General features: G+C 40.0%; 1 long non-coding RNA gene across 1 annotated transcript in view; it reads left to right on the top strand.

The window, feature by feature from the left end:
• The window catches only part of LOC119470900, a 47,175-nt gene extending 32,834 nt beyond the window's left edge, over positions 1-14,341 (top strand). The window contains exon 4 of the long non-coding RNA XR_005199878.1: positions 14,162-14,341. This is a non-coding gene — a long non-coding RNA (uncharacterized LOC119470900). The remainder of the gene's footprint in view (positions 1-14,161) is intronic.
• Positions 14,342-16,173: the final 1,832 nt, after the last annotated feature.

Raw genomic sequence — 16,173 nt, 5'->3', positions numbered from 1 at the left:
GCAGGTGAGACTGAAATCAGTCATGGTGTTTAATATTTTAACAAGAATGTGGGCATAAATAACATCATTACAAAATGTGATTCCATAAACCAGAAAGGTTATGCCTGTGAGTTTTTGCATGATTAGGCTTTGGGAGAATGAAGAAGGAAAGGGATAGAAATGTCATCAGAATTTGATTTTTATCATCTCAGAATTGCAGGAAACAAATGGTGAGTCAGTAGAGCATAAGAATTAGTGTTTCAATATCCCAAGGGATGTTTAATGTTTAGAAAAAAACATATACATTGTTATCAATTAAGGAAGTACCTTACATGAATTATGCATGTAGAAACTGAATCTTCCAAAATCTAAACGGAAGATTTACTGATCCATAAGACTAAGGGTTAAGTTTTGAGTTAGCATTGGTTTATTTTTGTCATTACTGTTCTCATACATTCTGCGACATCCACTCCTCAGTTCAGGCAAAAGTTCTGTGTTATCAACAGCTCCTTTTTATCTAAAAATCTCTCTAAGGACCTGTGTAGCTAATTACAAATAAACTGATTAATTTGCAAGGATATTAATTAAAAATATTAAATGAGAAGCTCAGCCAGTATTTCTCTGCTTAAAGTCTCTCAAGTATGTATACATATTGACACAAAGCTACTTTGCTAAAAGTTGTATCTCAAGCTCTTATAAAAATATTTACACTATAAATTTGTTTATGCACCACATACACTTAGTCTGTCCTTGCACCCCTGCCCTGAGACATTCTTTCCCACTTCTACTATTCCTGTATTTACAAACCCAGGAGCTTCTTCAAGAGTCTCAGGTGTCTAGCTGGGCACAGTGGCTCACGCCTGTGATCCCAGCACTTTGGGAGGCTGAAGCAGGAGGATCACTTGTGCCCAGGAGTTCGAAACCAGCCTGGGCAACATGGTGAAACCTCATCTCTACTCCAAATACAAAAATTAGCCAGCCCTAGTGGTGCACACCTGTAGTCCCAGCTACTCGGGGGCTGAGATAGGAGAATCACTTGAACCCGGGAGGCGGGGGCACTGCAGTGAACTGAGATCGTGCCACTGCCCTCTAGCCTGGGCAACAGAGCAAGACTTCGTCTCACAAAAAAAGTCTCAGGTTTCTCAGTGGTACTAGATTCCAAAGGAGGCTGAAGAACTCTTTTAGCCTGTGTCTCCTTAGCATCCTTGATTTCTGGCTTTACCTGTCACAAGGCCCTCTCCATTGCAGGGCCAAAGCGTAAAAGCTCCTAGAGCAATGGTTACATTATACATGACACTTAGTGACTAATAGGTCCTGCTGTCATTATCAAAAGCATCTTTGAACATCTCTTGCCAGAGGAGGTATATAACACAGAGTGTTTGCTCTATAGGTCTGTGTTTCAGTGGCTGGCCTGGGAAATTTTTCTGGAGCAGTAGAGTCCTTAAAAGAATTGTAAGTTCATAGTTTGACTAGGTCCGGGTATCAACAAGTTGACTTGTGTGATCAATCCTAAATCAAGCCATATTGTGAAGCAGCTGGTCCAGGACCTTTCAGAATCTAGACCTCACATGATCAAGGACCCGATTTGATCTCATTGGAATCAGAAAAGTCCTGCACAAACTCAGTCACACATGATAGCCACAGGTCTAGCTGGTCATTTTAGATGCTTATTCTTGTTTGTGATGGGTATACCTTGAACGCATATGCGTGTCTTTATAGAATCATGTTCCTCCTGGGTACAAAAGCAGACGCACTCACAGCACATGCTCTAACAATAATGAGAAAAAAATATGCACTTAGGGAGAAAAGATTGGAGTTCAAATTTAAGCTTCTTATTCACCTGCATATATCTTGGACAAAACTATTAATCACTGTGAACTTCAGTTGCTTCAACTGTAAAATGAAGATAATGCCACCTGCCTACATTTTAAGTTTATGGAAAAGCTCAAATTTGGTAATAACTGTGAAAATGTTCTGTAATACACAAAAAATACACATGTATATATTTGGAATGACTCATGTCTTATTATTAGTATTATTATTTTCCATGCTGATAAGCATACTAGAGCATCTTAAACGTCATTTCGTACAGTCCTCCTAAAACTATGTGCATGAAAATCACCCGGTGATTCTGCTAAAATGCAGATTCTGACTTAGTAGATCTGCCAAGGGACCCCAGAGTGTATTTCTAATAAGCTCCCAAGTGATAAGAATACTGCTAGTGTGGAGACTCCAATCTATGTAGCAAGGACTCAATACAACTCGGACCCTTAAAAATAATAACTGTATAAAATGGCTCCATATATGACTCTGAGAGGAAGAATCTGAACTTCTTAGGTTATTTATTTTATTTTGAACATAAAGGCAGCTTTTAGTTTGCATTGATTGCATATGCAGAGGGCACAGGAGTCTGTTAGATAACCTCAGTTGCAGACTATTGGATTCTGCTACCATAAACAATAAATGCAATCAAGCAATATTGATGAATGTCTTCTATTCATTTCTTTCCCTTTAGAGATTTCACCCTGCCTAAATACTCAGCTACCCTTTAGAGAAAATTCAATTTGGCAACTCATTCTTGGCAGTCCTGAGAAATTATTTCCAGCAGAGAAGAGTTATGACTGGATGGCCTGAGAGGGGGCCTTACCTTACACATGTCCGCCAGACCCAGCAGCTTCTCAGCAGCTGTGCTCACTGTGAAATTCATCTTTGTCACAAATAGCAAATCACATGCTATGGAATATCACAATCTCATTATGGGATGTCATCTCACAACACAAATACATTATTTTCACCAGATTTACAGACAGTGCAGCCCACATCACAGCATGTGATGGATGGGCTCTATCTGGATGTATTTGGGTGTGTGATTTATACATGGCAGGATCCTGACAGATGGGGACTGCAGCCAGCCCCACAAGAGCTCTGAAGAAGGTTTCTCCTTCACGGTCTCTTAAACACAAAACCCAGTGTTTGGAAAATGTTGTGGCATCTACGTTAAGGGGAAGAAATAGGGACAGCCCCAATCACCTCCCTGTCACACTTCCCTTCCTTCTTCTGTATTTGAATTTAGACAACAAGGAAACTGGTAAAATTCACACTCAATCTCATGGGATGGGCCCACAGTAAAATATCCGGTATTAAATTCCATTCTACAGAAAAACTGTCATTTAACAGGCATTGTATTTTGCACAAGAAGAAGAACCTTGTTATAGTATTTTGGAATTTTTTTTCTATTTTTGAGATGGAATCTCACTCTGTCATCCAGGCTGGAGTGCAATGGTGCAGTCTTGGCTCACTGCAACCTCGCCCTCCAGGGTAGGTTGTACCCAGCTTACCTGAGTAGCTAGTATTACAGGTGCATGCCACCATGCCCAGCTAATTTTTTTTTTTGGTGGGGGGTTGGAGGGATGGAGTTTCATTCTTGTTGCCCAGGCTGGAGTGCAATGGCACAGTCTCAGCTCACTGACCTCCGCCTCCTGGGTTCAAGCAATTCTCCTGCCTCAGCCTCCCAAGTAGCTGGGATTACAGGAGCCTACCACCATTCCTGGCTTTTTTTTTTTTTTTTTTTTTTTTTTTTTTTTTTTTTGTATTTTTAGTAGAGAGAGTTCCACCATGTTGGCCAAGCTGGTCTTGAACTCCTGATCTCATGTGATTCACCTACCTCGGCCTCCCAAAGTGCTAAGATTACGAGCATGAGCCACTACATCCAGTCAACCCAGCTAATTTTTGTATTTTTAGTAAAGACGGTGTTTCCCATGTTGGCTAGGCTGGTCTTGAACTCCTGACCTCAGGTGATCCTCTTGCCTCAGCCTCCCAATGTGTTGGGACTACAGGTATGAGGCACTGCGCCCAGCCTAATTTTGGAATTACTATGGTGAGCAAATAATCTTCCCTAGGTAATCAGATAAAAAGTAACTGCATGTTTTTTACTTATGGCCAGTTTATAGTCTTAAAAAGAGAGAACCAAATATTCCAGAGAAATGGAACAGTATAATATCACAATGAAAAATATTCATTTAAAGGGGATCTAAAAGACCCTCATATCTTTCATTCAATGCTTTAGTCAGTTCCTTACACTACGATTGGCTAATCTCTGCTTGAGTACCTAGGGTATTGGGAAGATCATCATCTTCAGAAAAAAAAATTTTTTACTTCTGAAAGATTTGAACTATGAGAAACTTCTTATCCATATTGAGTCTGTGTCTTTAATTCCCTACTGATACTAGTTCCAAGTTTCAGGGGCTCACAAACTAAGTCTATTTCATCATCTTCCTAGCCTTTCACCTCTCTGAATTCTACTTCCACCAACAATATCTCTAATGCTATATTGGTGAATGAAATTTTGCAGGGCGCAGTGGAAAAAAAAGAACTTTATGAAGGAGTAGCATTATGTTCATGTTTAATTTTTAATTTTTTTCAAATTTGTGCTTATCAGAGAGAGAGAAAGAAAATAGCAAACAAGAACAGCAAGCAAGAGAAAAAGCAGTAACATCCTAAACAATGTTGATGATTCTGCCTACCATTTTCCCCAATGAGTGTACACACCAGCATAAGATGAGAATCTATTTCCTCTGCTGGCTCAGTTCCCAGGTGTCTCCCACAGTATAGACAGCTTACCACACTGAACGTGATTTAAGTATTTTAGATGATTTTTTGTATAAAACATGGCACCTAAGCATGAGCCAACTACTTTATTTGGCTGTCCACGAAGAAATAGCAATCATTGCCATCGTTTGGAGAAAAACTCAATTAAACCTATTGAGAGGTGGTATATTGGCCTCTAGCATAGACTCTTTCTAGAAAATAATCAAAGAAAATTTTGGCTCCGTGTGAGTGGTGTATTGTGCCACACTGAATTTAGAATCTATGCTTTGTGTCTTTTTCCACATGCATAGAAGTTTTTCCAGGGAGTACATTATGACTAACCTCTCAAGTTCTCTTTTTAAGAGGAAATACACAGGTCTCCCTCACTTCAGACTGATATTTTGTGGGGGTTTTTTTATAATTTCTATGGCTTGGCAGGAAAGCATGTATGATCAAAGGCTATTTGACCTTAGAATGTGCCACAAGAAGAGTAATATTGGCTTCTCCAGTTTCTTAAGGAGGGCGGCAATTAGTTAAATGTTGGGAAGAGAGAAGCAAACCAAAGCTCCATTCCACAGCCAAGGTAAATATAGACCTTTAGGAGAAGGGATCCAGGTGTTTCCTATGAGTTTACCTGTGAGTAATACAGAAATTAAGTGCCCACTTTTATTTCTGTAGCGAATGACAATCTTTACACTATTTTTCACATCCAGGAGTCTTATTAGTGACTACAGTTGAATATGGTTTTATCAGACTCAGCAAATATTCTAAACCAAGTATGTTAGTTTTCTATTGCTGCTATAACAAATTACCCAAACTTATTGATTTAAAACAACATGAATTTATTATTTCATAGTTCAGGAATGTCAGGAGTCCAAAAACAGGTATTAAAGACTAACGTCAAGGTATCAGCTGAGCTGTGTTCCCTCAAAAGGCTTTAGGATGTTGCTTTTCCCAGCTTCTAAAGGTTGTCTACAGTCCCTGATTTACGACCTCCTTTCAAGAATAGCATCATGTGACTCCCGGCCTCTGTCTCCACATCTCCCTCTCTGACTCTCCTGCCTCACTCTTATAAAGACCCTTATGATTACACTGGTCCCACCAGTTAATTCAGGATAATCCCACCAGTTCAAGATCCTTAATCTGATCATGCCCACAAAGTCCATTTTGCCGTAGGAGACAACTTGTTCGCAGGTTTGGGGATTTGAATGTGAGCGTCTTTGGGGTGGCCAGGGGAGCACATTATACAGCCACCACACTAAGTAAAAGCAGGTGGAATTCTGCATTTTCTAATATAAGTGTGTATTTCCTAATCTATAAGGCATGGTAGGGAGAGAAAGACATATTTGACGCAGAGTCTGATGTTAGCACTTATCGTCCCACTGCCTCGCTGTGTGATTTGGGGCAAGCCATTTTCAGGGCTGGGACTAAAGTAAGATGGGGTACCCAGGGCACACGACTTAAGGTAGCACCCCCACTCAGGTGCCAACCTGTACTCACACAACCCTGAGAGTGAGTGCCTCCTTAAATTTCAAGCTCTGGGAGCCTGTCATGCCTCACCCTATGCCCTGCATCGCTTTATCTGTTTATGCCTTGGTTTTCTCATCTGTAAAATTAGGGTACAAAGTTAATAATGACTGCTCCTTTTTATCTTGCTTTTCTTGTTTTATTTTATTTTAAAAAATAAACAAATTAGTGGACATTAAAGCATTTTAATAGCACAATGTCATGCATAAATTAATAACAGATTCTGTTTAAAACATTAGGTTCGGTAAGTGGTACTTTCTATTTTTCACCCAATTAATATAACAGTTAATTTATGTGAAACAAAAAAGTATGAATGAATATGTTTATAAAGATAAATTAGGAATGTAGGAATGTATTCATTTAGGACCTACATTCATTCAGGACAATGGTTTTTCAGTCTTAGCAATACTTTGTCATCACCTGGGGAGCTGTTGATGCCTGGGTCTTTTTTTTTTTTTTTTTTTTTTTTTGAGACGGAGTTTCACTCTTGTTACCCAGGCCGGAGTGCAATGGCGCGATCTCGGCTCACTGCAACCTCCGCCTCCTGAGTTCAGGCAATTCTCCTGCCTCAACCTCCTGAGTAGCTGAGATTACAGGCACGCGCCACCATGCCCAGCTCATGTTTTGTATCTTTAGTAGAGACGGGGTTTCACCATGTTGACCAGGATGGTCTCGATCTCTTGACCTCGTGATCCACCCGCCTCGGCCTCCCAAAGTACTGGGATTACAGGCGTGAGCCACCGCGCCCGGCTGCCTGGGTCTTAGCCCCAGAGAATTTCATTTAATTGGTGTGGGGTACAGCCTGGGCATTGGAATTTTTTAAATTCCCCAGCTGACTCTAATGTGCAGGCAAGGTTGAGAACCACTGTTTAATGACTACTTTTAGAAGCCTCTGAAATGTGTTTTGAATTGATTTAAATTTCATGGAGGGTATAGCATACACATGTGCTGCCTACAGAATGTATTCCATAGAATCAAAGTGATAGGCAAAATTCAGAAGATTGTATTCTGATTCAAACATAAAACCTTTCTGTTAACAATAGGAGACATCTAAATATCAAAATTCAAGTAAATTCTTGTTTTTAACAACAACAAAAAAGTACTGTGGGCAAGTAAAAAAAAGAGAACAATCAAATAAAGTGTCTCTGGTATAGATTAAATCCTATCTAACACAGTGTTGTTGTTGTTGTTTTTTTTTATCTTGACCAAGGCAACGGTTCGAGATCTTGACTGACCATTAGAATCATCTGGGGAGTTTTTAAAATTCTAGTATCCTAGCTGCATCTCAGATCGATCAAGTTGAAATCTCTGCAGGTGAGACCCAGCATCAGAATTTTTTTAAGCCTCCCCAGGTGACTTCCATGTGCCAGCAAAGTCAGAACCCACAGCCTAATTAACTTAAACTCAGAATCAATCCAACCAACATTTATTGAGAACAGGGATTGTCAAGAAGATGCTCTCTACCCCAAAAGGCACTGAATCTAACACTGGAGAACAAACGTGGTGACACATAGTTAATAAAGGTAAGAGCAGGATGCAGTGGGAGCGCAGAGGAAAACAAGCATGCAACAACTCCTTGGACGAGGCGCAGGAGAGAGGGATAAACCAGACAACTAAAAGAATCAACAAGAGATTCTGCGAAGCTAAGATGTGAACTGGGTTGCTGTGAGATGGGAACTTGTAGGAGAACACCTAGCATGTGCAAAGCACAGAGGCCTACATGAAACAAATTGACTATGTCACACAGGATTGCTGATGTTCTAAGTTAGAATAGGATTATTTAAATAGTGCCTTATTGCATAAAGAGCATTTTAGAGTTCATCAGGTCATTTAAACACAATTCTTGAAATACTACTCAGCAATAACAAGGACCAAACTATCAACACACACAAAAAAGTAAGAAAGATAAATCTCAAGGAAATCATGCTGAGTAGGAAAGGCCAATCTCAAAACTGTATATTGTGTGAAATCATCTATATAACATTCTTGAAATAACAGAATTCTACTGATAGAACAGATCAAAGGTTTCTAGGAGTTAAGGATGAGGGAAGGAGCCAGGTGTGGTGGCTCACGCCTGTAATCCCTGCACTTTGGGAAGCTGAGGCGGGTGGATCACCTGAGGTGAGGGGTTCAAGACCAGCCTGGCCAACATGGCGAAACCTTGTCTCTACTAAAAATACAAAAAGTTAGCCAGGCATGGTGGCAGGCACCGGTAATCCCAGCTACTCAGGAGGCTGAGGCAGGAGAATCACTTGAACCCAGGAGGCGGAGGTTGCAGTGAGCCAACATCATGCTGTTGCACTCAGGCTGGGCAACAAGAGTGAAACTCCATCTCAAAAAAAAAAAAAAAATTTAAAAAAAAAAAGGATGAGGGGAAGAGGAAAAGAGGAGAGCGGTGAGTATAAAAGGGAAGAAGGGGATAATCGTAGCAATGGATTACTTCTGTATCTTAATTCCAGTGGCCATATCAATCTACATGTGAAAAAAGGGTGTACAGCTGTACACTCACATTGTGCCCATGTCAATTTCCTAGTTTCGATGTTGTGTTATCGTTAAATAGGATGGAACCCATGGTAAAAACTGAGGCAAGGACACACTAGACTTCTCTGTACTATGTGTGCAACTTTGTGTAACTCTATAATTATTTCAAAATAAAGTTTTTCTTTAAAAGAGACCTAATAAAATAAAATAAGATGAAATGGATTGTTATAAAAAAAAAAAAGTCTTACAATTCTAATATTACTATATGACTCAAAAGGTAGTTTAGGACCTAGAAAAGAGAAAAAAAATTCTGTTTTTTTTTTTCTTTTTAAAAAATTTCTTTATTCTCCCCTTATTTCTTTTTCTCATCTTCTCTGTATCTTTTGTTTTCTTTTCATTCTCTTGCTTTCTCTTTTTTCTCCTCCAATATTAATCTCTTCCTCAAAATTACAGCTTAAGTAATACATTTATTATTTATTTATAAATAATAATAAAAGGCCTAAGTGATGAAGAAAAACTAGTGATGTTCCCATAACTCTCTATTGTTACTAGGCTACAGGCCCATTCTGAAAATTTAGCTTACAATTTACACAGCAGGAGACTCATATGCTGTTTTATTAATATGCTAACTTAAGGCTAAAATAAGAGTCAAATAACATCTCAGTTACAACCACTTTGAGTTGCTTTAGTCTAATGGTGATATACTGGCAACAAAGAACTAAGCTTTGGAATGAGGATGAAAAATGCAGCTTAGAGTTTAGAGATTAGAAAGTTTCTATCTTTACAGACATTGATTTCAGACTGATATTTTAAATTATGTTTTGCTTACAATTTGTTCATATAACAATAATAAGATGGTCCTCTATGGTGAGAATTTCTGTATTACCCTCACTAATATATCTAATACATTTAGGTACTTCTGTTGTAACTAAATGCTCTTGAAAAATTAGCTACTTTTTTAAAAAATCACAATTTTCTTTTGATTTCCATTTTAATAGCAAAAATAAGTTTGTTCTAGCAGTTCTTGCCAACCCCAATGCGTAATGAGAAGTGGGTTGGTTAGGAGCTCCTCCAAGGATAGGCAGCCAGGCTCAGGCTGCCATCTGAACTCGGGGCCTGAGTAAAGATTCCCTGCTCTTCCCATTCAATGACTGGTTCTTGACAATAGACAGATACTGAAATTCAAAGGCCTCAGCACCTTCTCAATGAGACACCAGTGCTGTAAATAAATCATTTCTTGATCTTTAAATGCCATTTCTACTTCCAAGCAAGAAACATACACCTAAAATTATTGAAAGGGATAAATGGAATGTGTTCAAGCGACAAAAATAAATGGAGCTTTGTTCTTTTATAAAGAAAATTACGTACTTCGGAAAAGCTAAAAATACCTTTAATTGGAGAGAATGTGAATATCCCTTAAGGAAAAAGAAGTAGCTAATTGTACTAAGAAATTTAATGAGATTATCACATACCTTAATGGTTCTGGAGACACCATGGCCTTTCTTTTTTAACTGTTAGAGAAATTTGTACATTTGCTAACTTACACCAAGTGGATAATGCACCACAATGGGTTTTTGAAAAGCTACTCTATTAAGTTCTTCCAACTCAAAGTGACCAAATAAAGTCAAATCACAACAAATCTAGAAAAGTAAGTTGTGAATTTAAAGAGAGGGCTAGCCTTCTTGAAAGTGAAATCTAAAATAGATGTGCTAAGAGCTACTTTCAAAAAATAAAACCCTAGGCCAAGTTTCAAATCCTAGGATGTGTGGAGCAGTCCCTCATGCAGGTGTATCTTTTTTTATTATTATTATATTATTTTGAGATGGAGTCTCACTCTGTCACTCAGGCTGGAATGCGGTGGCGTGATCTTGGCTCACTGCAACTTCCGCCTCCTGGGTTCAAGTGATTCTCCTGTCTCAGCCTTGAGTAGTTGGGATTACAGGCATGCACCATCACATCTGGGCTAATTTTTTGTGTGTTTTTAGTAGAGACACAGTTTCACTGTGTTAGCCAGCATGGTCTCGATCTCCTGACCTCACAATCCACCCACCTCTGCCTCCCAAAGTGCTGGGATTACAGGCGTGATCCACCGTGGCTGGCCTCATGCATGAGTTTCTTCCTGGTGGCAACATAATATTATCTGATGTGGAACCAGACAAAAGAGCTTGGAGGACACAGAAGATAAACTCATTGTAAAACTCTAAAACCTGACAGGGACTTCAGTGTTTCTCCTGTCATCTGCTTCCCAGCTCTTCTTACTCAGTTACCCTCGATTCTCTCTGGTCCTTACCCAGTGCTCTTCTGTGTCTGGACCTTTCCTGCAATGGGTATTATGCCCACTGGAAAGACATCCTTCACTCAGTCGGCATCTATTTGTTGAGCATCTACTATATGCGAGGGACAGAGGAAAAGATAAACAGAATCCCTGTCTTGATATAACTTAACTGTAAGTGGGAGAGATACATAATAAACCAGCGAACAAATAATTACACAAGATCCAAATTTGGATTCTAAGAGCTATGAAGAAAATCAATAAGCAATATGATAGAAAGTAGATGAGCAGAGTCATTGAATGAATACTCATAAGCATAAAAAAGTGGGCTCTTCACTTTTCTTCATTTCACTTGAGTGTTATTTGAATTTTTACAAGAAAATACACAATGCATAATTGTAATGTTTTACATAATATTTAAGCCAGTAAGTCCTACCCGTTAACATAAAATAAAAAATGAAATTCTACTCCCTTATTACAGAAGAAGGAACCAAGGACCAGAGGTTAAAGGACACTTTATCGAAATTGCATGGCTGGTTGAGAATGAACCCAGGTTTCCTGATGAGCTAGGATACTGGCTTCTAGAGAGGTCAGCATGCTGATCCTTTGAATGTGTGAATGTTTTGTTTAATTTATTAAATCTATGTCTGGTAGCAAGGTGTGGATTTTGAGGATAAGATATATGGAACTGTTCTCTATATAAAGGATAAATGTAGGGCTGGGCACGGTGGCTCAAGCCTGTAATCCCAGCACTTTGGGAGGCTGAGGTGGGTGGATCACGAGGTCAAAGATCAAGACCATCCTGGTCAACATGGTGAAACCCCGTCTCTACGAAAAATACAAAACATTAGCTGGGCATGGTGGCGCGTGCCTGTAATCCCAGCTACTCAGGAGGTTGAGGCAGGAGAATTGCCTGAACCCAGGAGGCGGAGGTTGTGGTGAGCCGAGATCGCGCCATTGCACTCCGCCTCCTGGGTTCAGTGAAACTCCGTCTCAAAAAAAAAAAAAAAAAAAAAGAATAAATGTATATTTTTCTATAGTTGTGGGAATAAAAAGGGATGGATCTGGGGAATTTAGAGTGGGCCAGAGAGTTCTGGAATAAGCAGGAACTCAGTAAGTACAGGAAGGACTGATGGAAAGCTGGGATCTCTCTCTCTCATTCTCCCTTTCACACAGGTGTGCACACACGCAAACACATACCTCACAACCCATGTAGAAAGAGGACCTAACGATGTGGGTAAAATGATGGATAGATAGACACATGTCCTAAAAAAAATAGCTGACTTCAAAGACCCATCTCCCTCACCATCACATCCTGAGAGATAATGCCTCTGCATGACACCACTCAATAAATGATAACCTTCAGGTATAATGAAGTGAAAAGTAAACTGAGTCAGGATTTTCTGTGGCCACGATTTAATGAACATGGAAATGAAGAAGTGTCCTCCAGGAAGTAGAAGAGAGAATAAAAGAGTGTGTCTCTTTGGTTTGTGGTTCTTTGTTTTGTTTTAGAGGTTTTTTACATTGCCTTTCATTTAGTGTATGACAGGTTCTTTGAAGTGAAAATAAGATATTGTATCTGCTGCACTGATTCCAGCTAGTTTATCAGGACAATTATTGTGGGCGGCTGGGAGTGGGACTTCTCTCCTGCCCTTCCTCGAGGAGAAGTCTTCAGGACCTTGGAAGCCCTGTGTCACCTCCTCTCTTTAGTTACTCCTCCCTATGGGGAAAAGGGCTGTGTCTGATTGGTTGGGACTAAGAAATGAATCTGCATAATCTTGGCCTTTTATCTATTGTTTTCACTTTGAGATCTGATCTTTCTGCAGGAAGCATGCGCTTGCTCTGGTTCTCAATGCCTTGAGTTTTACAAAGGTAGGCACAAAGCAGGGGTGCTGTGATTAAGTCTTGCTACTTCTAAGATTCAGTATTAGTAAGCCTCCTAGCCTATAAATAGAAACTGCATTTTCCAACATCAACTTCAGGTAAGAAAAATAGTATGTTGGCTCCCAACCTACCTTACTCTTGAGCCTTATTTTCCTTTTGGTTCAGAACCCAAGTGCACAAGAAGGGTACTATTTATTGGACCCTATCAACTCTCAACAACCATACATGGAATGGCAGGGAAACAGCCCTCTGGTCAAATTGAGTTTGGTGTTGATGACTTGGGACCTTGTAGGAGCATGCTACTTGATACCAGTCTACCAAGAATTGTTCAAGTCAGAAGACAATCAGCATTTTATTTTTGCTTTTCTTGAACCAATATTATAGAAATAAATAGACAGCTATTAATAAAGATTTGTGTGCACTTAATATAATTAAATATTTTTATTGCAATGAAAACAAATTATCCCACCTGGATGGGTTTAAGTCTGAGAAAAATGTCAGCTTTTCCATCGAGTCAGCCTTGCTGGCACCTGCAAGATATGCTTCCTTCTGCCTCAATTCCTAAACTGCTTCTTTCATATCACTCAAGTTACTTACCACAACAGCATTCTACGGCAGCTGTGAATACATCTTCTCCCCCATTTCCAGTGTTGTTAGCTCCTGCAGCCCAGGAACCTTATCTTACTCGTGGCTGTGTGCTTCGCAGTATCTATTACAGAGGCATGCAATTTGTAGATAGCAAGGAAATGCAATTTTGAAATGTTTAAAAGCAAGCAGATCATAAACCAAAGGGCTTAGAGTTGATGGCAAATAATATCAGGTGCTTTTCCTCTGCACAGACATTTAATTACATATTTAAAAATAAATGGACATCAAGAGCAGCCTTGAAAAGAAGAAGTTCCTAAGACGCATCCTTGGGAAGTTGAGAAAGGTAGAAAGAGGGAGGAATACTGACTTTTCCCCTATGTTCTCTCATGTTTTTCATTATTTCTCCTAACCTTGATAGCCTATATTTCTCAGGCTCTCAGAAGCCTTTAGCATAATGCAGGAACCCACTTCCCTACAAAATCCACTCCCCCAACCCCTGTCACCATCTACAAAGAGTTGCCTCAGGTGAACCTGTACATTTCTATCAATGTAGTCTCCTGCCTAGAAAGCCTCTTGAGGTACCTGGCTCAGCCATTCTAGCTGTCTTGATCCTTGACTGAGGCTTCTAACCCCTTTCTCACAGGCTCCCAAAGCTACATTCTCAAGCTGCCAGATGGCCTTGGGATAATGGGTCCTCACAGAGACTGAGGAAACTGCACCACATCACTTGACTTCAAAGAAAGGATATGCTTATGTTTATTGTCTCTTAGAGAACTTTAAGAAAACAGTTTCTTCACCTTCTGCCTGGCATCTCTCCTTTCTCCTTATCCTTTCTTCCACTAGATACCCTGCAAACCTCTTCCACATTCAGAAGAAACCATCATGAAAATCTATGCTTGGAGATCTCACTTACACCTCACCTGTGTCCCCAACGCCCTCAAACAAGAACTCTTGCCATGCCCACTATTCATTGCTTCAGGCCCTGCCTCATCCTACATTGATTGGCTTAAGAAGCAGTGTGCTGACCAGCATGGAGAAACCCTATCTCTACTAAAAACACAGAATTAACCAGGCGTGGTGGCACATGCCTGTAAACCCAGCTACTTGGGAGGCTGAGGCAGGAGAATCGCTTGAACACAGGAGGCGGAGGTTGCTGTAAGCCGAGATGGTGCCATTGTGCTCCAGCCTGAGCAACAAGAGTGGGACTCCATCTCAAAAAAAAGAAAAAGAAGAAGAGGAGGAGGAGGAAGAAGAAGAAGAGGAGAAGCAGCGTGGAGTCTCAGAAGTTCCGGAGAAATCATCCACAATTAACCACACAGTTTGTCCAGCTCTGAGCCTGGGGCTGAGACATTTGCCACTTCCTGTCCCATCGGTGCTCCTATAGGCACGTCACTGCTCAGTTCCACAGCTCAAACTCCACTGCAGTGGAGTAGAACTTGATGAGTGAGCATGAGGGTAGAGACAAGGGCCCTGGGGTGAATGTGAACTCCATGGTCTCTCACTCGAGTTTCAGTTCTTCCGCTATTTCCTCACGGCCTTGGAAAAGTAAGTAACTTTCTCCACTTGTTCATCGGCTTTTTCCATTTACACATAAGGTGGTTAGATCTGGTAATCCCCTTGACATGTTAAACATAAATGACAGCTTATATAATAGAAATACTAAATATTAAGTTTGGGGCCCTGGTTACATCTCATTTGATCATTCAGACAGTTTCTACATAATCCCATGTTCGTTCATGCATTCAAAGCTTGGGTTCATTTAAAATTACATAATCCAAGAAATGCTAATATCAGAAGTCCTGTTCCTGTGTTTTTTAAGACAAGAAAACAACTACTCGTTGCACGCTCACGTGCTATACAGTAACAAAGCCAGAGGCTGACAATGAACTAAGTGGGACCACTATTTACTATTCCTGGTAGAACAACCAATCCAATGGTGAAAATTCAGTAGCCGAGGAACAGTTTCTGGTTTCAGCTATGCTTTTTGCCTTGGCTGAGGAAATATACCAAAGCACTGGGTTTTATCTGACACTCAGAGAACTCAGAACTGGAGTTGGTGTTGCAAAGTAGCAAAAATCATTCATTGACTTGAGCTGCAGGAGGCCTATCTATTGTGCAGTCCACACGTGAGAAATTGCACCTCTTCTTTCCATGAGAAGCTGGGCTCAAATTCGTTGCATTAATTTTATTGATCTACGGTCTGTGCAAGGTAAAAGTCCTATGATTGCATGGCTAACCCTGGTATACTCTATGCTCCTTGACAGGTTTTCTGATAGGTCTAAGAGTTATTTTTCCCCCAGGCCACACTTAAAGAGCCAACTTGAGCATTTTCATAGGAGCCAGGGATGCAAGAGATCTAAGGAGTTTCCTATGTTAACTCTCTTTCCCCAGTACAAGGATTCATATATTCTTAAAACTTCTCTAAGTGTCATCCAACTTAGAGGAACATATTTAAGTGGCAAGAAACTCATGATTCTTGAACCCATCTTTTCCATTTTTGGCTAGCTTCAATGGTTAGAAAGTTCCAAAGAATCATAAGTCCAAATGTCTTCCTACCTAGGTTACCTTAACTTATAAACTCTTAGCCCAGCTCCTCACATGTAGTAGTTGATAAGCCTTAATTATAACACAGGTATCATACTGAAACAATTCCCTATAGTACCTTAAGACCATGGACGTTGAAAGCAGGCATGCCTAAAGAAAAGTGTAACTTTGGGCAAGGTATTCATTAAGCTTTAATTTCCTTATTCATAATGTGTAATAACAGCTCCAACCCTACATATATTACCTGTTAAATGAGATAATGCAAGTCATCTACTTAGTACAGTTGACTGACAGTAAGCACTCCAAATATT

The sequence above is a fragment of the Cebus imitator genome, unplaced genomic scaffold (assembly GCF_001604975.1).
Source record: "Cebus imitator isolate Cc_AM_T3 unplaced genomic scaffold, Cebus_imitator-1.0 Scaffold43, whole genome shotgun sequence".
NCBI lineage: Eukaryota > Metazoa > Chordata > Mammalia > Primates > Cebidae > Cebus > Cebus imitator.
This window is presented reverse-complemented; position numbering and strand designations above follow the sequence as displayed.